Raw genomic sequence first — 25768 nt, forward strand, 5'->3', positions numbered from 1 at the left:
ATTATGGATGTTGGTTCTACCAATCCAGTGGAAAGACCTCAAAGAAGATGCTATATGGATTATAAATTTAAAGTCATTGTCTTTTCTTTTTTTTTTATTTAGATATAATGGAAAATATAGACATATATTTTTAAGAAGTGTGGGCAGTGAATCAAAGATGTTAAGAAATGTTGTGTACGGCAATTTTGCATGATAGTGGGTGAATAAGCTATTTAGTAGATTGATTAGTCTAAGAAAAGGGATTTTTAAGTGTTATATTTAGGGGAGTGGAGGAAATGGATAGAGTGGAATAAATGTTAAACTAGATTTTATGGGGAAGGCCGCTTTGGAATGTTATAGTAATATATATAGAAGATTAAATGTTAAAGTAGGACTTATCGTATAGTTTTAAAGTGGAGAAGTTATTTTATAATGTCATAGTATAATGTCTTTTTTTTTTCCTTTCTTTTCTCTTTTTTGATATGTATGGATAAAGGGGGATGTTATAATATTAATAATATTTTTAGTAAGTAAAGGTCAATATCTAGAGGAGGGAGTAAGTAATCTGTTATGAATTAGGTTTTTTTTTTGTTATGAAGAAGTCACAGGGGGGATGGGTGGGGAGGGGGAGGGAGAGGGGGAAAAAAAGGGGGGGAAATTTGTATTTGAAAACTTTTTCAATAAAAAAAAAAAGAAGAAGAAGAGCCCTGTTGCATTAGTCCAAAGACCCATCAAGACTAACATACTTTTCCCATAATAGTGAAGTAGATGCTTATTTTAAAAAGTCCATCAGCTGCCTAGGATATAACTTCTTATTCCCTGTTCGGTTCCCCAGCAGTTCTTAAGAGGGAGAGGGGTAGACAGAGAGATATAGAGATGATATAGAGATAAGAGAGAAAGAGAGAAGATATAGAGAAGTAAAAGGTAAAGGTTCCCCTCGCACACAGATTCTGCCTCTGAAAGGGATCATCATATCTAAAAAGACAGGTCAAAAACTGCATTTTTCAGCCACTGCTGAGAGATTATTATCAACAGCAATACTATAATAACAGTAGCCTGTTTGAAAAAAATAAAATCAGAGAATGAAAGGTTGGGGGGAAATTATAAAAGAAAATGGTGATTTTCATACTCAGAGATCAAATTATGCCTTAATGTAGGCATACAATATGAATGTCAAGCTGTATTGCACTTAAATAATAGGTTTTAATTTCTTGCAAGATGAGTACTGCTAAATCCAGTTTCCTACTGGGAAGATGATATAACAGACAGTTCTTTCCTGCACATACAGATTACAAATGTATGCATTTCTTTTATGAGAAGAAAATTGCCATCTGTGCAGAAAGCTATTCTATGACCTGTACCCTCTTACACAAGGGGAAAAAAAATCAGCTCCATATCACAAAACATTAGGAATGGTATTACTTGCTATCTATTAGAACAGGGGTGTCAAACTCAATTTCATTGAGGGCCGCATCAGGGTTGTGTTTGGCCTCAGGGGCTGGGGTAGGCGTGGCCAGGGTAGGCATGGCCAGCTTGACATCACTCATATTGGGGGCGCCTATGGTGGCCTGAGCGTCCTGCAAGCAAAAAAGGGGTTCCTGAGCTCCATTTTCAGTGATGATGGCCTTCTGCAACCCTCTGTCAGCAAAAACGGAGCTCGGGTGGGCCACACGTGCCCTCCCCCCCGGCCCTGTTTTTGCTGGTAGAGACACTGTGGGCCAGTCCTTTGCTGTTTCCAGGTGGCTCCGTGGGCCAGATCTAAGCACCCCACAGACCGGATCTGGCCCCCAGGCCTTGAGTTTGACACCCCTGTATTACAACATAGAATAACAGAGTTGGAAGGGAATTTGGAGGTCATGTAGTTCAACCCCTTGCTCAAGCAGGAGAGCCCATACCATTTCAGACAAATGGCTGTCCAGTCTCTTCTTAAAAGCCTCAAGTGATGGGACACCCACAATTTCTGAAGGCAAGCTGTTCCACTGGTTGATTGTTCTCATGGTTAGGAAATTCCTCCTTAGTTCTAGGTGGCTTCTCTTAGTGCAGGAATTCTGAATATTGAATATTATTCAATGAATATTATTATTATTCAGTACTGGCAGGTAAAAGCAATTAGATCTCATGTGGAAGGAGAAACATACTTCTCTTTTTGTGAATTATTTTGACTGGGGAAATAAGTAATATCTAAAATTGTGGAAATATGTTTGTGCATGGGCAGTCTTGACTCTTGGTGACATCCTGAATTAATTTCTGCATTTTTCTTAGGAAGATTTCAGACATGGTTTGCCATTGTCTAATCCTAGGGTTGAAAGAGTATAGCTGGCCCAAGATCACCCAGCTGGCTTCATCCCTACTGTGGGACTAGAATTTAGGGTTTCCTCCTGATGCCTTAACCACTGCACCTTACTGGCAACCATACATGCTTCTTAATATACAGATTTATCTCGTATAGTAATATGTAAATGCTTAATTTTTAATTGGCAATCATTTCTCTGTTTTTGTGCAGGTGATTCTTTAATCTTCCTCCCAGATGCAGTGAGACAAATTTCATCTAAAATTAGTCCATTAGTAGATGGCCTAATAAGTCCAACAAGATAGATTAGTCCAACAAGATAGATTAGTATCTGGTCAACAGATAAATGAGGGTTGTCGCAATGCAGCGCCATTTCAGTAAATAAGGAAACAAAGAATATTATTTACTGAGTTCCATGCTTTGTTTTTCAAAATAGACAATCACCTGTGTCTACCATCAAAAATGGAGAAATGGTAGGGAAGAAGGAAAGAAATACTTGGCTTATGTTTTCCCCTCAGGGACACCTCCTACAGCAATTTTCTTCCCCCATTTTCAAAAACATACAGGCCTCTGGATATTTTCTCCTTGAAAACCCTTTCATTGTTAACTGATCTGAGCTTTGAGAAGGAAAGATCCAGTGTACAAACCCTGCAGATTCTTGACGAACCCAACAGCCAATTTGGTCCAAAAGTAAGGTTAGGAGTTAAAGGTAAAGGTAAAAGTTGCCCTCGCACATATGTGCTAGTCGTTCCCGACTCTAGGGGGCAGTGCTCATCTCTGTTTCAAAGCTGAAGAACCAGCATTGTTCGAAGATGTCTCCGTGATCATGTGGCCGACATGACTAAATGCCAAAGGCACACGGAACGCTGTTACCTTCCCACCAAAGGTGGTCCCTATATTTCTACTTGCATTTTTTACATGATTTCGAACTGCTAGGTTGGCAGAAGCTGGGACAAGTAACGGGAGCTCACCCCATTACGCAGCACTAGGGATTCGAATTGCTGAACTGCCGACCTTTTGATCGACAAGCTCAGTGTCTTAGCCACTGAGCCACTGTGTCGCCTAGGATAGGAGTTAAAAGTTAGCAATAAGCTCCTCGTTCCATTTTAAACAATTGAAACCCTGTGACTTTTCCCTGAAGAGCTCAAGAGAGTGAAAAACAAAAATAGACATCTCAGTTTCATCTGTAACAATAAAGGTCAGACTGCCTAGTAATAAATAAAGTTCAACCTAGCTGGAGGATACAAGACTGAGGAAGGTGGGTGATGAAACATTAAGATATAAAAACAGGAACAAGAAGGAAAAGTAGCTTGTTCAAAGTCCAATAAAGACTTTGTGAGTCCAAATGCCATTCCTAAAAGGAATGGTTTTATCTTACAGAAGGCCATAATATCATTGGAGAAGCAGAGCAGGCTTTTTTAAGGATCAAATGTCTGTCCCTATATAAAGAAGATCTTTCTCTAGTTGTCAACTGCCATCTTACGCTTCCTTCTGCTGTGCTGCTATGCAGTTACAGACTGCCATGAAATGGGGGAGGGGAGTGAAGAGGAGGATGCTTGGAGAAATGAAAGTAGAAACTGTGCCACCTCAAGTCGCTGCTCCAGGGTCATCCAGCTAGAAGAAGGAGAGCACCCCATACCAAGCTGGGCTCAGACCAGCAACTATGAAAACACCTTGCATGAACTTGATTAGTTATAGGGGTTGGCTAGTGAGGGGCAGTTGGAGGGGACTAGAACTTAGTGCACAATTTTCAGTTCTGACTATGCATTAATGCAGTACACTTGACTAATAATAAAATTGTACGGCTGTTGATAAAAATAGGATCTCCAACATGATCGCCAACGTCCGATGACGGATATGGCACAAGAAGAAGAATAACATTATACCTTTCTCAACCAATGGATCGGTTTAGAGGTTTAAGTTGTGGCAGATCTGACAGTTAACCAGAACTGCATTCTTTAATCCACCCAAAGGATTAACCTGCCGTGGGAATTTTGCAAACTTTAGAACCATGGCTAGCTCCAATGAAGGCCAAGCAGAGCTGGAAGGCGGGGAAGACTTCACCACAGCACCGACTGGTAGGGAGCCCTGACCTGGGAGAGGAGTCAATGGCTCCATCAACCCGGAGGAGGAACTGATAGAGCCAAGGATCATTTGGCAGGTCTGACAGTAGTCTCATGCTTATGTATTTGAGAATAATGGAACAGATGGGAGAGTCATTGGTAAATTTTACCTCCCAGCCGCCTAATGCCAGGAGGTTGGAGAAATAGTCCTCTACTCTACTACAGAACAATTCTTATATATTCCTATAATTTATTTATTTATTTATTTATTTATTTATTTATTTATTTAGTCAAACATGTACAAGATAGCAGGTATAGGTATAAACATAGACATAAACAAAGGAAGTAAGTACAGATAAATGGGGACAGTAAGACAGGGACGGTAAGCATGTCCCCTTTATGGACCTCTTAGGAATGGGGTGAGGTCCACGATAGACAGTTTGAGGTTGAAGCTGTGAGGGTTTGAGGATGTAACAATGGAGTCGGGTAGCGCATTCCAGACATTGACCACTCTGTTGCTGAAGTCATATTTTCTGAAAATGAGTTTGGAGCGGTTTACCTTGAGTTTGTATCGATTGTTTGCCCATGTATTATTGTGGTTGAAGCTAAAGAAGTCATTGACAGGTAAGATATTATAGCAGACAATTTTCTGTACTATGCTTAGATTGGACCGCAGGAGGCGCAGTTCCAGATGTCCAAGCCCAGAATTTCAAGTCTGGTGACATAATGGATTCTATTGTGAGTAGAGGAGTGGAGTACTCTTCTTGTGAAATACCTCTGGACCCGCTCAATCATGTTAATGTCCGATATACAGTGTGGATTCCAGGCGGAGGGGCTATATTCAAGAATTGGTCTGGCAAAGATTTTGTATGCCTTAGTTAGCAATACAATGTTATCGGGGAAGAAGCTTCGCAAGATTAGGTAAGATGTGTAAAAATTCAGATTTTTCTTGGGGTTCAAATTAATTGGAATAATTATTCCAATGAAGCTATTTTTGTAGATGTAAATTATTTGTAATTGCTTTAATAAATGCACTAAATAGGGATCTTAAAAATCAATATTCAGTTGAAGCCAAAATGTTTCCTTTTAGGATTAATGGATAAAAGGTTAGAAAAAGATTATTTCTTTAAAATAATTTCCATGGAAGATTATTTTAATATATGATCACAGCTGTGAGAGTAACTGTACACACAGAAATGGAAAGATTCAATACTATCCCTATGAAGGAATGGTTGGTGAAGTTGACAGATTTTGTTGAAATGAATAAATTAACTTCTTTGATTAGACAAAAGATATTATCCACATCTAATGCTGACAAGAAGCCTCCTATGGACTTTTTGTGCAAGAATGAAAAAAAAATGATCTTGTGACTTACGGTTTTGATGCTTAGACAAGACAGATTATAGAAAGATGAGTAATGTAACTTCAGAGAGAGAGGTCAAAGTATATTTGTACTTCTAACTTCTGTGACAAATACTGAAAGCCACACACACACACACACACACACACACACACACACACACACCTTTTCTCCTTTTCTTGTATCTTTTGGGGTTTTTTTCTTTGATTTTTTTTTCTTTTCTTTTCCTTACTTTGTGCTAATTTGTACTAGCTTTTATCTTCTGGTTTAAAAGTTTTAATAAGAATTAGCCATAATGATATAAAAAGTTAAAATTCCAATGGCTTTATGGGGAACAATAATATATTATAATGAACATTGCCTCACAATTAATATATCTATTTTAGAGGTCTCTCTTTGTTACAATCTTTAAAATATTTTAAGCAGACTGATAAATTATTTATAAAAGTTTTTAAAGGCTAGGAGCAGTGCATATATTTTCTTCAATTTACAGTTTAAACATTTCATATATGTGTGTGTGTTTGAAGAGAGAAAGAGAGGGAAGGAGGGAGAGAGAGGGAGAGAGGGAGGGAGGGAGAGAGAGAGAGATTTTATGAGGTTTTTTTTACTGAGTTCCTTTGTTTCTTTCCTAATTAAAAAAGCAATAAAAATAAAATATTACAAGAAATAATCACACGTATACTCGAAAGAGGCAAGGAATAAAGAGAATTAATAAGCACAAAATGAGCTATGCAATAAAATACACAACTACCATGCATATTTGATAAAATCCAAATAAAAGTAGAAACCTAGGCTTACTTTGAGGCAGAAACCCATAAAGAGACCTGATGCAGTGACAGAAAAATAATTGGAAAATGCTCAACATGAAGGGGTTTTTTTTTTACAACTAAAGGTTGCAACCTTTGCAGAGAAAATAGACAAGTTTTGTTTTCATAGTTAGACTTAAATGACATTATGGACACAGCGCGGTGTGGTCCAACCAAGCACATAATACAGTAGATATAAGAAGCTGCTTAGTGTACATTTTCCTAAAGTAAAATATGCATCTTATCTTATAAGGACTTCATCTACATCTGAATATAGAGCTATTTGTCACCTGCCTTGCAACCAGACATCTGTTTGTAATTTCAGTCTTTGTTCTTCTAAAGTAGATAGAGTCACCTTGGATGATGAGATGGGCAGCAAATAAATTTAATAATATTCTCAAAAGTGTTTTTTTTTTTCCAAAAGGCAATTGGACTGTTTTTTGAGGAAGAAGATGATGTTTCACTTCTCATCCAAGAAGCCTCATCATTTGTGACTGGATGTTGGGGTGGGGGTGGGGGTGGGAGGATCCTGTCAAATCCTGTCAGAATCTATCCTTATATCTCCCTGCCCCATCCAGTCTCAACTGTCAGTTCCTATCCTTCCATCTCCCCACCATCCAGTCACAATTGATAATGATTCTTGGATAAGAAGTGAAACCTTTTCTTCTTCCTCAAAAAACAGTCCAGTTACTTTTTGAAAAAGCACCTTTGAGATAACTATGACCTGGATGACTGAGAATCTCCATAGACATTTAGCCATGAATTTAATAATATTTTTATTTTAAAATGGTGGTGAGAAGAGGTCTTTTATCTGAGGAACATTGTTATGAGCTGTGGTGGCAAAGTGCCTGCAGTATTGCAGTCTGACTCTGCTCACTGCCAGGAGTTCAATCCTGACCAGCTCAAGGTTGACTCAGCCTTCCATCTTTCCAAGGTTGGTAAAATGAGGACCCACATTGTTGGAGGCAATATGCTGACATTGTAAACCACTCAGAGAGTACTGTAAAGCACCATGGTGTGGTATATAAGTCTAAGTGCTTTTGCTATTGCTAATGTGTCCTTTGTGCGACTACCAGGCCAAAGAAATTATTTGGAGACTGAGTGTCAGGACCTTTGGTACTAGAATTTTCTCTCCAGTACTTCCTGTGGATGCAAAATTAGAGCCTCACATTCAACGAAAGACAAGCCAAGGCACCTGGCAAAGATGGAAGGCTTTAAACACAACAAAGAAAGAAACAAGGCAAAGGACAGTATCAAACTGGACACAACAACTGGACTATGTGAAGACTGAGTGTGCTGCTTCATAAGGGAAGGCCACAGTTGAAGCAAATATAATGACATTCATAGAACATGGATCATAATTCAGCATTCTGCATTTCCAACAACAGTTGGTGCAGAACTATAGAGCAAAAACACTACCTAGGTTTTAAAGCAAGAGTTACACTGACAAATTTAGGAAAGCGCAACCTCAAAAGGATAAAGGCACTCCAATGTGTAAATTAGCCCAGATTAATTTGTGAACTGGAGAAAATCCTCAAATTATTCAGCTTTAACTAAGCCACTGGAGAATCCCCAAGTAGATATACTGAACACGTTCAGGAGCTTTTGTATTTGCACTTTATTAATGTTGTCTGTAACATTCAAAACTGTGTTCTTTCTTTAAGCAATGCGTTAATGTTCAAAACTAACTAAAAGTCTAAGTCTTTTCTGAAAAACTATTAGGACCCTACTCCCCGCAACCCGCATCCAATAAGTTAGCCATTTTGTTTTTGCAATTTTATACTTTGCACAAGCAGTGTAAATTATAATTACCTCTTTTTCCTATGACCTTTAAAAATATCCACCAAATGTTAGCTTGTGCTGTAGGTTAATTAGCAAAACTTTGCTATCCCCAAATAGCCAAGTTACATTGTAATGTTGTTAGGTTTGAAAACTTTTTATTTCTTCTTCCTTCTCCCTTTTTTCAGAGTCTTATTATTTCCTTCTTTTCAAGTAGCATAGATACCTTTTGTTAGTGAATACTAAAAGAAATTTAGTTAATCATCACAAGCTAAAGTACTGATCTAGTAGACCGGTGGTTCTTTTTTTTGTTGTTGTTGTTAGTTGTGAAGTCGTGTCTGAGCCATCATGACCCCATGGACAACTCTTCCTGTCCTCTACCATCCCCTGGAGTCCATTTAAGCTCATGCTGACTGCTTCAGTGACTCCATTCAGCCACCTCATTGTTTGTCGTCCCCTTCTTCTTTTGCTTTCAATCGTTCCCAGCATTAGGCTCTTCTCCAGTGAGTCCTTCCTTCTCATTAGGTGGCTAAAGTTTTGGTACTGTCCATGGTGTTTTCATGGCAAAGATACTGGAGTTGGTTGCCATTTCCTTCGCCAGTCAAGAGCTCTCTGCTATGACCTGTCCATCTTGGGTGGCCCTGCACAGCATAGTTCATAGCTTCATCGAGCTACGCAAGCCCCTTCCCCATGACAAGGCAGTAATCCATGAAGAGGGTGATTCTTTTAAGATGTGCAGAACTTCAGTTGTCATAATATTTTGCAATGATAAGGGCTGTATGCAAATGGTCTCGAAGACTTCCTTACCCTGTTTGTTTGCATTTTCCACAACATTCCAGAACTAGTGTCCTGCCAAAACAGTTTGATTAGAAATGGACTACAGGCTTTTAAGCAGAAAATCACTAATTCAAGCAGAAATGGTTGAACTGATGGAATAACAGAACAAGAGAGTTGGAAGGGATTTTGGAGATCTTTTAGAACAACCCCTTCCCCCACTGAACCTATAACATAGCCTATTGAGTCAAATAAAGCTGAATTTTTGCATTAACTATATATGGAAGAACATCTAGTATCCAATGGTAGAATCACATCCACTCGATTCTGGGCTTTTTTTCCCAGAATATAAGTCAGAATATAAGTCAATATATAAGTCTCTCACCTGGCAGCAAAAACTTGCTGGCTGCCAGAAAGAAAAAAGCCCAGAATCGAGTGGATGTGATTCCACTGAGCTAGGGCTGCAGAAAAACCTTGATTATGTAGGAAAAACCTGGCTAGAGGAAAAACACACATAAATCCTACGAAGAAGTAAGAAAATAGATATTGTACCTTTACAGGGAGGATACATGAGATGTGGGTGTGGCTTACTGATGATGGCTAACGAGCCAGAAATAGATCTATATAAGTCTCTCACCTGGCAGCAAGAACTTGCTGGCTGCCAGAAAGAAAAAAGCCCAGAATCGAGTGGATGTGATTTCACTGAGCTAGGGCTGCAGAAAAACCTTGGTTACATAGGAAAAACCTGGCTAGAGGAAAAACATATATACATACATACATACATACATACATACATACATACATACATATACATATACATATACATATACATATACATATACATATACATATACATATACATATACATATACATATACATATACATATACATATACATATACATATATATATATATATATATATATATATATATATATATATATATATATATATCTTCTCTACATTTCCTATGCTAGTTGACGTTTCATCTGAATGTATTTTATTTCTTTTTCTTATTCTAGTTTACTTTTATTAGCTTTTTTTTTTTTATCTACTCTTGTCAGCTTGGAGGTTTCCTGACTAGGAACTCAAATGTTTGGTACATCAGCTGAATGACAATACATTTCTTTGCACAACAGTCTTGTAATTAAATATTTTGTTATGGTGGGAGTGAGGGGCCCTTCTCTGCAGATGTTTCTTTTGCGGGATGCAAAGACAATGACAATGCCACGTGGCATCAGAAAGGGCAGTCAGCCAGTAAAAACATTCAGCTCCATCCAGTTGCCCCAACTCCATCCAGAATTAAGGGATCACAGCAGTGGTGGATTGCTCCTGGTTCTGTCCAGTTCTTCAGAACCTGTAGTAAAAGTGGTAGGGGGCTCCGCCCACCTGCCCGGACATCATAATTGAAGATCTGGACATGTGCAGAAGCAAGCGCGCTCCTGTTGCAAACCGGTAGTAAAGGTACCCTGTTTCCCTGAAAATAAGATATCCCCTGATAATAAGAAAGGAAGATTTTTAATTACTTAAATAATTTGTATCCCACCTTTACTAATTTTACAAATAACTCAAGGTGGTGAATATATCACCTTCCTCCTGCTATTTTCTGTATAAAAACAATCCTGTGAGGTGGATTGGACTGAGAGAGAATGAGTGGCCCAAGGTCACCCACATGGCTTTCATGCCTAAGGTAGGGCTTGAGCTGATAGTCTCCCCATTTCTAGCCTGGCCCCTTAACCACTAAACCAAACTGGTTCTCCAGTTTGAATTTATATTTCCTGACTTAGCTGAACACTTTGTATTCTTCACAGACAGGAGCCCCATTTTTTTGGGGGGGGTCCAACCCAGATTCTCCAAATCTCATTCTTATCTTCTACTTTTCCTTTCTTTCTTGTAACTGTCATGCTGCTATGGAACCAGGGGTGGACTGCTGGGGTTCACAGTGGTTTGGGAGAACCTATAGTTAAGATTCTGTACAGGTCGGAGAACCCCCAAATCCCACTCCTGGCTAGCCCTGCCCACCCCTCCCCTCCCCTCCCAGGAGTCCCCATGTGGCCCGTTTGGATTCAGGTAAGCGCAGGGCGCACATGGAGGTTCGGGGAGAGTAAAAAATGGGCCTACTGGAAGTTTTGGAAACAGGCCCATTTCCAGCCTTCAGGGGGCCTCTGGAGCCTGGGGGGGGCTGTTTTTGCCCTCCTGGAGGCTCGAGGAAAGCCTCCGGAGCCCAGGGAGGGCAAAAATGACCCCCCTTGCTGTGCTGCAGGAGGTCGACTAGGCCACACCCACCATGGCCACACCCACCCAGCAACTGGGCAGAGAAGCCCTTGCTAGAATTTTTGAAGCCCACCCCTGTATGGAACCATCCTTTCCATTCCATCCATAAGCAAAAAAAGGAGTCTCTTTTTCTCTTATGCTCTCGCTCTTCCCTCTTCCCTCTTCCCTCTCTTCGTTTCTAACCTTCTCCTTCCCCCCCTCCCTCTTTCTCCAGTGCTCCAAACTCATGCATCTGGAGCAGCAAACTTTCACTGCGACATGTTTGAAAAAGGCCTTTTCCTTCTCCTGTTGTGTTGTTCTGGTTGCTGCTTTTGGAGTGGGACTTTGTTCTTTCAGGGGGGTTGCAAAACTATCACAAGATTTGTAATTCAGTCAATATCTTTCATGTTCAAGCAGTTCCCCTAAAAAACATTTAACTTTACAAGTTAATATTGGTCCAAGCATGTCAAGATCTTTTTTTTTAAGTGTATATTGAAAAAGGAAAACAAAATGTACGTCCCTTTGAACAAAATAAAAGTTTATATATTATATTCTATCCTGCTCTACAGAGTAGAGAGTTGGTCTCTGACAGAAAACCACTTGAAGAAACTAGAAGCAGATGACTGTTATGTATAAGATGGGTTAACAAAATCACAAATGAGGAGGTGATAAGCCGCCTGGGAGAGCAAAAGGAAATAATCAAAGCCATTAAAAAGTGAAAGTTAGAATATTTTGGACATGTGATGCAACATCCAGAAAAATATGGCATCCTTCACTTAATTCTCCAGGGAAAGAGTGAAGGCAAATGAGGTCCAGGCAGAAGAAGAACATGATGGCTTCAAAATCTAAGGGACTGGTTTGCATTTTTTCATACGGCTGTTGACAAACATAGGATTGCCAACATGATCACATCTGATTGGCCAGCATCCGATGACAGATATGGCACAAGAAGAAGTAGTATATTATATAGACTTTGGTTAGAAGAGGTCTTCTGAGAATGATAGCAATCTCTCCCAATTTTGCATTACAATGGAGCAATGCTTACTCTTTTTGTCTGAATGAAGATCTCTGTAAGAGGTCAAGGTCAGATAACCTTCTCGTTGTACCCCTATATACCCATCTGTGGATGCTGAGACAGACAAACAGATGCACAGTGTAGAGAAGAACAACAGTGTAGAGAAGAATAACAAAAATGATTATAGGGCTGGAGGCTAAAACATATGATGAATGATTGCAGAAACTACGGGTGTCTAATCTAATGAAGAGAAGGACTAGGAGGGACATTATAGCAGTCTTCCAATATCTGAGTGGCTGTCACAAAAGAAAGAGCGGGGCAACCTATTCTCCAAACCCTCTGAGAGCAAGACAAGAAGCAATGAATGGAAATGAATCAAGGAGAGGTCCAGTGTAGAACTAAGAAGAAATTTCCTGACAGTGAGAACAATTGATCAGTGAAACAGCTTGCCTCCAGAACTTGTGGGTTCTCCATCACTGGAGGATTTTAAGAAGAGATTGGACAGCCATTTGTCTGGAATGCTGTAGGGTCTCCTGTTTGAGCAAGGGGTTGGACTGGAAAACCTCCAAGTCCAACTCCAAGTCCAGCAAGGGGTTGGACTGGAAAACCTCCTTTCCAACTCTGTTATTCTTTTATTCTGCTATATTTGTTGATCCGTTCCTTGTCATCTATAGGGGCAAAAGCATTGCTTGGATACAGTAGCAATATTTCTTTCCGAGATGCCTTACATGTCTATTGTGACAAGGCAGAGTTTGTCAGATTGTGGGTTGCTTCTGCATGTTGGGACTACAATTCCCAGCTGGCATTGTAAATTTAATCTTAGTCTTTTTTCAATATACATATAAACCAGTATGAGGAATGCAGTGGCTCAGTGGCTAAGACCCTGAGCTTGTCGATTGAAAAGTCGGCAGTTCAGCAGTTCGAATCCCTAGTGTCACATAACGGGGTGAACTCCCGTTACTTGTCTCAGCTTCTGCCAACCTAGCAGTTCAGAAGCATGTAAAAAAGGCAAGTAGAAAAATAGAGACCACCTTTGGTGGGAAGATAACAGCGTTCCATGGGCCTTTGGCATTTAGTCATGCCGGCCATATGACCACAGAGACGTCTTCGGACAGTGCTGACTCTTCGGCTTTGAAACCGAGATGAGCATCACCCCCTAGAGTCGGGAATGACTAGTACATATGTGCGAGGGGAACCTTTACCTTTATAAATCAGTATCGTGAATAAAGTTGAACCAAATATCAAATTCCTGCTAAATGGGAACAATAACCCTCTCATAAGTCTTTTGATTACTCAGAAATGTGCCATATATCAGCTTTTTTATGCTCAGTCTACTTCATATAGTATCCATTTAGTAACATCTGCATTCATTCTAAAAGCCAGCCTACATATGAGATTCATACATACAAATTCGAATTGTATGTGTTTCTTACGATTTTTCTCAAATATAGAATTATTTCCATTGGCTTAGGGTATTCCAACAATATACCAAGGCTTTCCTTCGATTGCATTCTATGTGAATTTCAACTACACACCCTTTTCTTTTGGAGCTCGTTTCAAACCTGCGCCTCGTTTAGAAGTTTCCTGTGGCTGCAGAGCTGTTGAAATTATTTTTAAAGGAATAAATACCCTTTGGTGTTCATTTTTTCTTTTGATTTCACTAGAAACTGATTGGAAAACCATCACATTCCCTCAACATGCTGGTAGATCACCTACTGATGCTAGCTGCAATCTTTGTTGTTGTTAGTCGCGAAGTCGTGTCTGACCCATCGCAACCCCATGGACAACATTCCTCAAGGCCTTCCTGTCCTACCTACCATCCCCCAAAATCCATTTAATCTCACTGCCACTGCTTCAGTGACTCCATCCAGCCACCTCATTCTCTGTGAGGTGAACGCCCTCAATCGTTCCCAGCATTAGGCTCTTCTCCAGTGAGTCCTTCCTTCTCATTAGGTGGCCAAAGTATCTGAGTTTCAACTTCAGGATCTGGCCTTCTAAAGAGCAGTCAGGGTTGATCTCCTCTGGGACTGACCGGTTTGATCGCCTTGCAGTCCAAGGGACTCGCAGGAGTCTTCTCCAGCACCATAGTTCAAAGGCCTCAATTCTTTGGCGCTCAGCCTTCCTTATGGTAAAGCTGCAATCTACCATAATGCAATTAACAGGTCAGAAGAAAGCATGACCTATTTGTGTAAATGGTCTGATCTTGTGCTACTATGAAATGTGTCCATCAGGGTGACCCTGAACCTCAAGTGGAAATGTTCAAGTGGCTATCATCTAAGTGGCTATCATCCAAAGCAATTTCGCTGTTCTTTTCTCCCTGCCAAAATCCTACCTCTTTTTCCTTAAAGTATTACAGTCATTACTCTTCTGACATCAAAACAGATGTCCTTGTTTCAGTCTGCTTGTACACTATCTACAAAAAAAATCAGTTACCAAGACCTTTCTGTTAAAGGTCATTTTTATCTCAAGATTTGGAGGAAGAAGCTTATAATAGAATCTATTTAGCTTGTGTTTAACTTTTTGGATAATATAAGAAGTCATTACCTCACTGAAATGGGAACCCTGACTTATATTCACATTCAGGAGAATGTTTAATGCTCTTTGTTTATCCTGACACAGTTTTTTTCTCCTGCTACATAAAATTAAAATGTAAAGAATTGAGAACTGACTATGTGTCAGGGGCTCTTTGCTCTATGCTAACCTTTTCTCTCACATTAGATGTCACAGAGCAACTTTGCTGCTGATCTACAGTTTCATTAAGAATTCTTTAAATTCACAAATTTTTCAAACCTTGTGGATTCTTACCTTTTAATTTTAGTAAACTGCCACAATTACATCCTTCCTCAGTGAATCTTACATAAGCAGAAGGACAACTATAAAATATGTTCTAATTTCCCTCTTCTTCTCCATGCTGGTTTTTGTGTAATGTGAACACGTTTTGTTTCACTACAACAGTGTTTCCCAAAGTGTGGTGCGCGTACCCCCAGGGGTACGGGAAGAGTTTGGTGGGGGTACGCGTTGCACCGGAGTTTGGTGGGGATCACGTGGGAATATCCACTGCACCGTGCTTAGCTGCGCCCACAGAACAAGGAAAGAAATAGGCGCGTATCGCAGTTTTTACACGGGAACTGGGGCCATCGTACATCGTATCGCAACTCATCATTAACAACCAGGGAACCAAATTATGATGATCTGTCATCTCAACATAAACAATTTCATCCTTCTCATTGAATCAAATAAATGTTCTTTATAATATAACTTTCGTTTATTTTGTATATGTACCAAAAAAAGAAAAAATAAATATATTTTGATTTTTATTAAAGCATATGTTTTTTATGAGGGGTACTCAGCGTTACGAAAATTATAGAAGGGATACACATATGTCAAAAGTTTGGGAAACACTGCACTACAAGGTAGTTTCTTAAATGATATAACATCATAAGAGTAAATAGAAAATAAACAGAATGGAAATTTAGTAAGTATCATACATGATACAAAATAGTTATGTTAGTGTAAACTACTGTATTTTTTGGAGTATAAGACATACCGGAGTATAAGACGCACCTACTTTTTTGGTGAGGAAAAGAAGAAAAATAAATCTCCCTCTGCCTCTGCCTCTGAGCAATTTTGCCTCGTTGCAGCAAACAGCAAACAGCCTGCTTTACTTTCATTTTCATTTTCAGCATAGCTTGATTAGCACAAGGAAAAAAAATCTGCTCCAGCAATTTACCTCTTTGCAGCAAGCAGCAGAGCCCTGTGCAAAACAGCTGAGAGCAAATCAGCTGAGAGTCGGGAGGCCAATCCAATCAACTTGTGCTAATTAGGCTGTGCTGAAGCTGAAAGGAGCTGTTTTTTCTTGCTGTTTGCTTGCAAGGTGGTAACTGCTGCGAGGCAGAGGCCAAAGGTGGGGGCCAGTGGATGGGCGGGGCTACATTCAGTGTATAAGACGTACCTAAATTTTCACCCCCTTTTAGGGGGGAAAAAGGTGTGTCTCATACACTAAAAAATATGGTAGCTTTAATTAGTTCAACTTATATGAAGAAATATCGAAGTCCGTATTCAGTTATTAATCTCTCAAAGTTCCACATTATTTAAAAGTACACATTTAAACAAAATCAACATTTCCTACTTTAACGGTAGAAAAATATCTGCATTAAGGATAAGCAATAGTCATTAAATGTTTATTCTAAGTCAGTTGTGCTCTGCTTCCTTATAAATCTTGGGCAGATAATAAAATTGCACCAAAATCCCATCACAGCACATATTGTAAATGCCTGTCTCTTACAAAAGAAACTTTAAAACTTACTTTGAAGTTCTTTTTGTTCCATTTTGCTGGAATGTGAATCTGAACATTTCTAAAGTACAAAGGTTTTGGCCTGAATATTAGTTTCAGAGGTGAGGATCGGGTCATCTTGTATGAGAATTTATTACTGCAGTGTTTCACTCCGGTTGTAATTTCGCTAGAAAGAGTTCCACTTTGCTACATTTGACATTGCCAATGCAATAAGCTATTCTTGTTGACCAAAGAGAAGAATGTTACCACACAACAAAGGTTTGTTGTAATGAAATTTCTTTGATTTTGGCTTAGTATGGACGCAGTTGTTATGGTTTCGGGATTATGGTTCATAGTGTATTATTTGTAAACAACATTACTATAGCTTGTTAAATGAATAAGTTTAATAGAATTCATTATTTTACAATATTCAAATACCCTTCAACTCATATACTTTGGATCAGTAGTCACCAACTGGTGGTCCATGGACCACTAGTGGTCCGCGAGAAAATTTTGGTGGTCCACAGAAAAATTATTTGCATTTTTTATATTGCACTAAATCAAGGGTCCTCAAACTACGGGCCCTGGGATGGATACGTGCAATGAACGTTTGTGTTGCTGCAGAGAGTCTCCCCCTTCAGGGTCTTTTTGTGTGGGTCAGAGGTGGGGAGAAATTCCAACTTGGGGTCTGCTTTGGCCTCCTGGTGCAGGGCTTTGGGCAAAGGCTGGAGGGAATTGCCACTGGTAGCAAAGAGCCGGAGGGCCTTGTTCCAGTGGGACTGCCTCATGGTCTGGAACTGGCTGACCATCTCAGCCTGCTGAGCCTCCAGGCGCCTTGCACTCCCGCAAGTCTTCCCTCTGCTTGGAAAGCCTATGTTCCTAGTCCTCAGTGAGATACTTCTGCTGAGCCTCCTTCTCTGTCAGATCCAATTTGAACTGAGCTGTTTTGCCAAATTTTTCTCATGGTGGCTGCTTAGCTCCAACAACTGCTTCCTGTTGGGGCCCTAAGGAGCACAGGCGGGGAGGTGAGGAGTTGGCCATGCCCACCCAGTCACATGACCACCTAGCCACACCCACCCAGACGGTCATTAGGCAGATCATATTAGTGGTCCACGGGATTTAAAATTATGAATTTACTGGTCCCTGAGGTCCTAAAGGTTGGTGACCCCTGCTTTGGATAATATACAAGACAATATTAAACCTAACTAACCCCCAGTTAAAACTGGAACAGCTGTAAAAATATTAATCTCACCCACAATTTCTCATTCACAGAAATGTCTTGTAATCAGGGCTGTAAAATGAGTGTAGCCCTACCATAATACATTTCTTACCAGGCAGTGCAAGTACTTTTCTAACTCACTATCTTTTCTTAACGGAGAAGAGCACATTTCATGTTCTTAGCTGTTAAATATTCAGACTTTCCTAGCATGAGGTATTTACAAAGGTACTCAAAGACATTAAAATGATGGATACAACCAGGTCAGGGGTGGGTTCTAATTTTTTTACTATCGGTTCTGTGGGTGTGGCTTATTTTGTGGGCATGGTTTGATGGTCATGTGACAATTCTTTAGAATTTAGCAGAGGTACTGGTCTTCCAGGCTTTTACCTGCTTGCAGAGCTGTACCGGTCTACCCATTTGTTTTTGGAGACACCGGTCTACCCATTTGTTTTTGGGGGCACTGGTCTACTCATTTGTTTTTGGAGGCACCGGTCTACCCATTTGTTTTTGGGGGCACCGGTCTACCCATTTGTTTTTGGGGGCACTGGTCTACCCATTTGTTTTTGGGGGCACCGGTCTACCCATTTGTTTTTGGGGGCACCGGTCTACTCATTTGTTTTTGGAGGCACCGGTCTACCCATTTGTTTTTGGGGGCACCGGTCTACCCATTTGTTTTTGGAGGCACCGGTCTACCCATTTGTTTTTGGAGGCACCGGTCTACCCATTTGTTTTTGGAGGCACCGGTCTACCCATTTGTTTTTGGAGGCACCGGTCTACTCATTTGTTTTTCAAGTGCACTGGTCTACCACCACACTGCCTTTTAACACTGATCAGCTGTAGGGCGGTCCTTTGAAGCCCCGCGGCAAGAGTTTAAACAGTTTTTTTTTCTTTCTAGCCAATCAGCTGGGACTCGGGAGGCAGCGAATAGATTGGGGGCGGGGCCAAATAAAAGATAAGAATAATGCGGGGGGGTGGAGGGCCCAGCTCCCGAACAAAGAGAACCAGTTGGTGACTTCATATTGTCACCGCTACTAGCTCGGCCAAATCGGACCGAACCAGGAGGAACCCACCACTGATCTAGAACCTTCACAACCCCTGAACCAAGGGACGTTCTTTATTCTAACATCTCAAACTTCTGTCTCACTGAAGCCTCCTTCAGACAAAGGAGAAGATGACTACCAAGTGGCTACTTCCTTAAGCAGTCTTCTAATTTTCATAGAGATCTTGACTTGCAGTGCACCTGATGTTCCTTAATCTTGGTGCCACAAAAAAAGGCTAAGATGACAACCATCTTCCAGATAGCAATGACTTAGGTGCTCCTTCTGTTCATTGGTTTCCAAACATATGTAGGAAGTTAGCACCCGCCCCTCTCCTAGGAAAATGAGATATTTTAGGAAATATTAAAAGGGCAGAATATTTCCCCTAAAAGGGAGGCAGAAACTCACCACCCACCACCCACCTTTGTCAATGGGCCATTAAGACCTGGGCCAGTCTATTCTACATAACAAAGATCTACCTCCTTCAGGCAGAGCCATAATAGGAATTGTGCAAAGCCCTTTTCGTTACATCATCAACCAGCAAGAGTCAACCAAGCTTAGGACTCAAAAGACAACCTACAAAGTTACCCCTGCATGGGAGTCTGACAACCAATCAGAACACAAGCTCAAATTCAAAGCCCAACAGAGGGCATAAAACCCAGGCACTCTCAGCATCTCTGCCAGGGGTGGGTTCTAAATTTTTTTACTACCGGTTCTGTGGGTGTGGCTTATTTTGTGGGTGTGGCTTGGAGGTCATGTGACTAGGTGGGTGTGGCTAGGTGGTCAGAGTCATTTCTGGAAGGTCCTTGCACTTACGACCAGTCCTCACACTTACGACCCAACTCATTTGTTTGCTTTTAACACTGATCAGCTGTAGGATGGCCCTTTGAAGCCCCACAGCAAGAGTTTAAACAGTTTTTTTCCCTCTAGTCATCAGCTGGGACTCAGGAGGCAGCAATAGATTGGGGGTGGGACCAAATAAAAGGTAAGAATAACGTGGGGGGTGGGGGGTGGGAGGGGGGGGAGAACCGGTTTGCTGCTGTCATATCGTCACCGCTACTGGCTCGGCCGAACCAAACCGAACCGGGAGGAACCCACCACTGATCTCTGCCCTTTTTGCCCAGGATCTCAAGCCATGTGATCCTATTCATCAATAAACCTTCTTTCCAAGCAACTTCCAGTGTCTTTTTCCCCACTTGAAACTGAACCCAGATGGACGTTTCTTCCAACACATACATAATTTATTTGCTTGTCCCCATATTTAAACAATAAATAAATAAATATGATTGCATATTTAGCACTCCCACATCACACCATATGCTTTGTATACAAGATAGTTTTTCCATCCTGGAAAATGACCAAATATGATTCAAATACTGAGCAATCAACTCATAAACAGCCATTGCGGATTAACCAAACCTGGTTAGCCATTACTGAAAACAGTTTTAACAGTATTGTAATTTGGTGACCACTAGAAACATCGGATTGCAGTTCCTAGAATTCCCAGCCATCATGGGGCTTGTTATCCCAAACACTAGTTGGAGAAAGCTGCTTTAGGACAAGGAGAACAATGCCAAGGTTTATTGTTTATTGAATTTTTTTTTTAAAAAAAACTCTCGTCTTTCTACCAAGCATTTCACCGAAGGAGCCACACATCTGTTCCTAGCCTTTGTTTTTCCAAAGACCATTTAAAAATACACCATTTCTAGTAATACCGATGTACATGCATGCATTTAGGAGAGAAATACAATTTTACTCAGTTAATTTAAAGCCCAGGATGCCAATGCACTACATGAATTTAATCTTCCATACAGTTTGGATCATATATTTGCCGTTTTCATTATCCAGCTGCCCCTTGTTAACCATACTAAACAGCTGCACGTATCAGTAGTTTGGGGCACATGTTGGTGCATTTTATGATTTCATACATACACAAAGCAGAATGATTTTGCACATGCATCAAGTTCATTGTTTCATAGCTTCATTATCCAAGTTCTCATTATGTGCAGGTGTTCAATTGGAATGGAAGCTTTCAAACAAGAGCCAAGTGGATCGTGTGAATTCGTCTAAGGACAAGTTGCTAATTTCCTACTTTAAAAATTACAACTAGATGATGGTACACTGATATTCTGCACTTCCATCATCAGCCTCAATTCGTTTTATTTTCAGCTTTGCAGTTTCCCTCTTAGATGAAACTCTCAAATTTATAGCAAATCAGAGAACCACAATAGATGAGGCTAGCTTAAAGGGGAGATTTCAGGAGAGTTTTGGGGCTGGTTAAAAGTATTGATAACTGTTTACAACTTCTGCAAAATAGTTTGAGACTGCAATGATATTATGTTGAATAAAGCAAGAGAAGAGAGAAAGAGGTCATTCAAACGAATATTTCCTAATACTTTAATTTCTGCAGTGCAAATTAGACTAATAAATCATACTTTGACAGCAAACAGTTTTTAAAGAAACAAGATGTAACAATGAGTTTATATAATGGAGGAGGTTAATTATTCAATTTTCAAAGCTATCAAATTTTGGAACCAATTCCATGGAAATGAGCCTTTCCATGAAGGCTCATATCCACTAAAATGCAGTCCATTTAAAAAAAAAAAAGTTCAACAATAGGAAACAATCCTGTTTGTATTTATTTATATATTTCCTTTACAAAAATATCCCATTCTCTCAAAGGTATAAATCCAGAAAAAACTATCAATATCAGCAGGTTTTAAGCAGTTACCAGAACATCCAAGACCAGATAAATATCTTAGCTAATTATTACATTTCATCCAATTAAGCCTATTATTGCAATTATTCCTTAGATCCAATGGTGGAATTCAATTATTTTTACTACTGGTTCTGTGGGTGTGGCTTGGTGGGCATGGGTGGGCAGGGGAGGGATACTGCAAAATCTCCATTCACTTCTCATTCCGGGGGGAAGGATATTGCAAAATCTCCATTCCCACCCCACTCTGGGGCCAGCCAGAAGTGGTATTTGCCGGTTCTCCGAACTACTCAAAATTTCCACTACTGGTTCTCCAGAACTGTCAGAACCTTCTGAATAGCACCCCTACTTAGATCCTTCAGTAAATCTCAAAGTTCACCAAGCAGAACAACAGAGTTGGAAAGGGCCTTGAAGGTCTTCTAGTCCAACCCCCTATTCAAGCAGGAGACCCTATATCATTTCAGACAAATGGCTGTCCAATCTCTTCTTAAAAGTCTCCAGGGATGGAGCACCCACAACTTCTGAAGGCAAGTGTTTCCACTGGTTAATTGTTCTCACTGTCAGAAATGTCTCCTTAGTTCTAGGTTGCTTCCCTTCTTGATTACTTTCCATCCATTGTTTCTTGTCTTGCTTTCTAGTGCTTTGGAGAATAGGCTGATCCCTTCTTCTTTGTGGCAGCCCCTTAAATATTGGAAATCTGTTATCATGTCACCATACCTAACTAGATAGTGAATAGAACAATCACATTTCCAGAATATAAGGCAACTAATTTGGAATTGCAGTTGGGTGCTTCTTCCGTCAAATTGCAAATTTAGGAATATTTCAGTGTGATTTAAAATTGATAGGGTCATCCAAATGCCACAGATTGGGAGTTTACAGCTAAAGGTGTACCCTCAAACTAAGTTAAACTAAATTATGGAAAGTTTGTCGCTGCTTCAGGGTTTTGATAGCCATATTATAATAAGCCAGAAAACAAGCCAGAAAATCAAAGTTGTATGACTTGGGATAAATGATCCGGAGTCTGGGCTACATTTGTTGATAACAAACAAATATCGTTTGATATGTAATCCCAAAGAGCTCCATAAAATCTACCTGGATGAAAGGAATGGTCTTAGGAGCCTGAGTGGCGTAGGAGGCTAATGCCTCCTAAGGCATCATTTAACATCCAGCTGCCTGCAATTACTGCGAGTTTAATTCTCACCAGGCTCAAGGTCAACTCAGCCTTTCATCCTTTCTAAGGTGGGTAAATTGAGGACCCAGTTTGTGGGGGCAATAAGCTGACTTTGTATAAAATATACAAAAGTATGAAGGCTATTGCTTAACGCATTGTAAGCCGCCCTGAGTCTCCGGAGTAGGGGGGCATATAAATCAATTTAAAAAAAAAAAAAAGGTATAATGGCATGTGAAGATACTGGTATAATGTAGATGTGAAGACTTCCAAACATCAGCAATGATTATGTTGACTAAGGAATTCCAAAAGTTTAGGTATATACATTTGGATGTATATACAGTGTTCAGGGTAGATGTAACTAGTTTATACAAGTTACAAACACTACATATAGCCTAAAATAAACTGAAAATGAGAATAGCATTTGTTCTGGGTTATTTTTAAGTTAAATAGAAATGTGACAGCCATTAGATCCAAAACCCTAGCACAAATAAATCACAATGGTAGACATTTCTGGCACATGCCTTAGCAATGTCTATTTTCATCTGTGTCCTCAGGGTGCCTTCATCTGTTTCCATCCCCTACCTGAAGCAACTTTTAAGTCATATTTAGCTAAATCGGTGTTAAAATTGTTTCCTCTTGAGATTCACTCGACTTTTGCTATAGATTTAGTCATATTTCAGCAGTGGCAGAGTCAACTTCTGAGGGTTGAGAGCCGTTCTGTACCTAACTAGCCATTTTTCCACAGTATGGCCACGTGTATTCTCTCCCAGTTCATAGGCATTGTCTTCCAGGACCATTCTGCTCTAGGCAGTGGGAGAGTCCAATTATTTCCAATTGAGTTTTCCCCTGTACCTTCCAAGTCTCTCAGCCAGTTCCCAGCTCAGATATCCGAACTAGACCAGCCAGCAGCTGATTAGCATAGCAGTAGAAAGGGCTGAACCGTAAACCGGAGAACAGGTTTTTGGCAGTCTCTCTTTCATGACATAATTTTGGGACTGCCAGCTGTTGTTCATTGGGTTTTTCAATACAGATTTAGCACAATTGCAGAAGAGCATTATTGCAGAAGAACAATATTCCAGGTGATAGATGGACTCTCTTTGAATCTACAGGCACAAAACCACACTGACACAAGGCCAGGCCATCAAGCAACACCAACATGCCCCTCACCAGCTCTAGCCCCACGTGGCATTATGGAGAATGATTGGTAGAAGTTTTCCACCCAACTGAGGTCGGTGGTTCAGAGGGGAGAGAAACAAAGTCAGAGGAATCTATTTATTTTTATTTATTCATCATATTTAAGAGTTGCCCATTTCCCTCAAAGAGACATTCTAGGGAGTGTACAGTAAAATACTGAAAGCATAAAACAGTATATAAAATTTGAAAGAGACAAGAATTGTTAAAATTATTTAAGAGGCAGGGGGTACTTCAGGGCACTAACCAGCCCCATGGCTGTGTGACCCTAAGCAAGGCCCCGGAGTCAGGGGTTAAATCTACTTACCTTCCCTACTGGTTCGGAAGTGTGCATTCTGTGCGCGCGCTAGCTCCACTCGCTGGCTTCACGCACGCGCCTTCATCACATACAATTTTTGACCCTCTGTGCATGCGCAAAGTCTTCTGCGCATGCGCAGAGGGTCAAAAATGGGTTATAATGATGTCTAGGTGGGTGGGCAGAGCCTCGTGCTGCTGCCGCTACTGGTTCACCGAAACATGCACCGCCGCCACCAGTTTGTGTGAGCTGGACAGAACCAGCTGGATTTCATTACTGCCCGGAACCATGTTTTTATGCCTTTCCTGAAGGCTGGGAAGATTTCTGGTAGGAGAATGTTCCACAGAATGTTCTGGTAGGGGAATGTTCCACAGAATGTTCCGGTAGGGGAATGTTCCACAGAATGTTTTGGTAGGGGAATGTTCCACAGAATGTTCTGGTAGGGGAATGTTCCACAGAATGTTCCGGTAGGGGAATGTTCCACAGAATGTTTTGGTAGGGGAATGTTCCACAGAATGTTCTGGTAGGGGAATGTTCCACAGGGTGGGGGCAATGACAGAGAAAGCTCTCTTCCTGGACCTCACCAGACCAACCACTTTGGCAGCATACCTTCCCTGCCAGATCAGGTGGGACAGGCTGATGTAACAAAACAAAATGGTTCTATAGGTCAGGAGTTCCCAATCCCTGGGCAATGGACTAGCACAAGTCTGTGGTTCACCTGAAATTGGACTATGCAAACAAGCAAATCCCCATCTGTACACACAAAGGGTCCATGCAGCATGCGAAACCACCCACCCACCAGTTCATGAAAAGATCACCCTCCACCGAACTGGTATCTGGAGCCTGAAAGGTTGCAGGCTGCTGCTGTAGGTAACCTGGCCCCATGCCATGTAGGACTTTCTAGATCATACCTTGAATTGGACCAGTGGTGAAATGTAAAATTTGTTACTACCGGTTCTGTGGGCGTGGCTTGGTGGGGGGTGGGGGGTAATGTGACTGGGTGAGTGTAGCCAACTTTTTTTTTTTTTACTTTTAAATGCCAAAGAGGTTTAGCCGAAGAGGTTGCAGAAAAAAATGCTTTTAAAAGCCTCTGACAATCAGGCAACTCAGCTGGGATCGTCAGAGGCTTTTAAAGGCATTTTTTTTTCTACAACCTCTTCGGCTGAAGTGATTGCAGAAAAAAATGCTTTTAAGAGCCTTTGACGATCAGGCAACTCAGCTGGGATCGTCAGAGGCTTTTAAAAGCATTTTTTTGGCTGAAGAGGTTGTAGAAAAAATGCTTTTAAAAGTTAAAAAAACAGCCTCTGATGATCGCGTGGGTCAGCTGAGCATTGGGGGTGGGGCTCAGGATTTTTGCTACCAGTTCTCCGAACTATCAGGCGATCCAGTCCGAACCGAGAGCATTTCACCCCTGAATTGGACTCATAAGTACACCGGCACCCAATACAGCTCGTGCTGTTCCTTAGGCACCCAAGATTGCCTTCATGGATGCATTTTGTACCAGCTGAAGCTTCTGGATACTTTTCAAGGGTATCCCTATGGCATCC

General features: G+C 40.7%; 1 long non-coding RNA gene across 3 annotated transcripts in view; it reads right to left on the minus strand.

The window, feature by feature from the left end:
* The window catches only part of LOC117670630 (uncharacterized), a 149461-nt gene that overhangs the window by 85738 nt on the left and 37955 nt on the right, over positions 1-25768 (minus strand). Inside the window, exon 4 of one of the 3 annotated variants that reach the window (XR_004592665.3) lies at positions 19011-19183. The exons of the other annotated variants lie outside the window; for them this stretch is intronic. This is a non-coding gene — a long non-coding RNA (uncharacterized LOC117670630). Of the gene's footprint in view, positions 1-19010; positions 19184-25768 lie in introns of those variants that run through there. 3 annotated transcript variants of the gene reach the window in all.

This window comes from Pantherophis guttatus, chromosome 6 (genome assembly GCF_059756535.1).
Source record: "Pantherophis guttatus breed Tessera chromosome 6, ASM5975653v1, whole genome shotgun sequence".
Taxonomy (NCBI): domain Eukaryota; kingdom Metazoa; phylum Chordata; class Lepidosauria; order Squamata; family Colubridae; genus Pantherophis; species Pantherophis guttatus.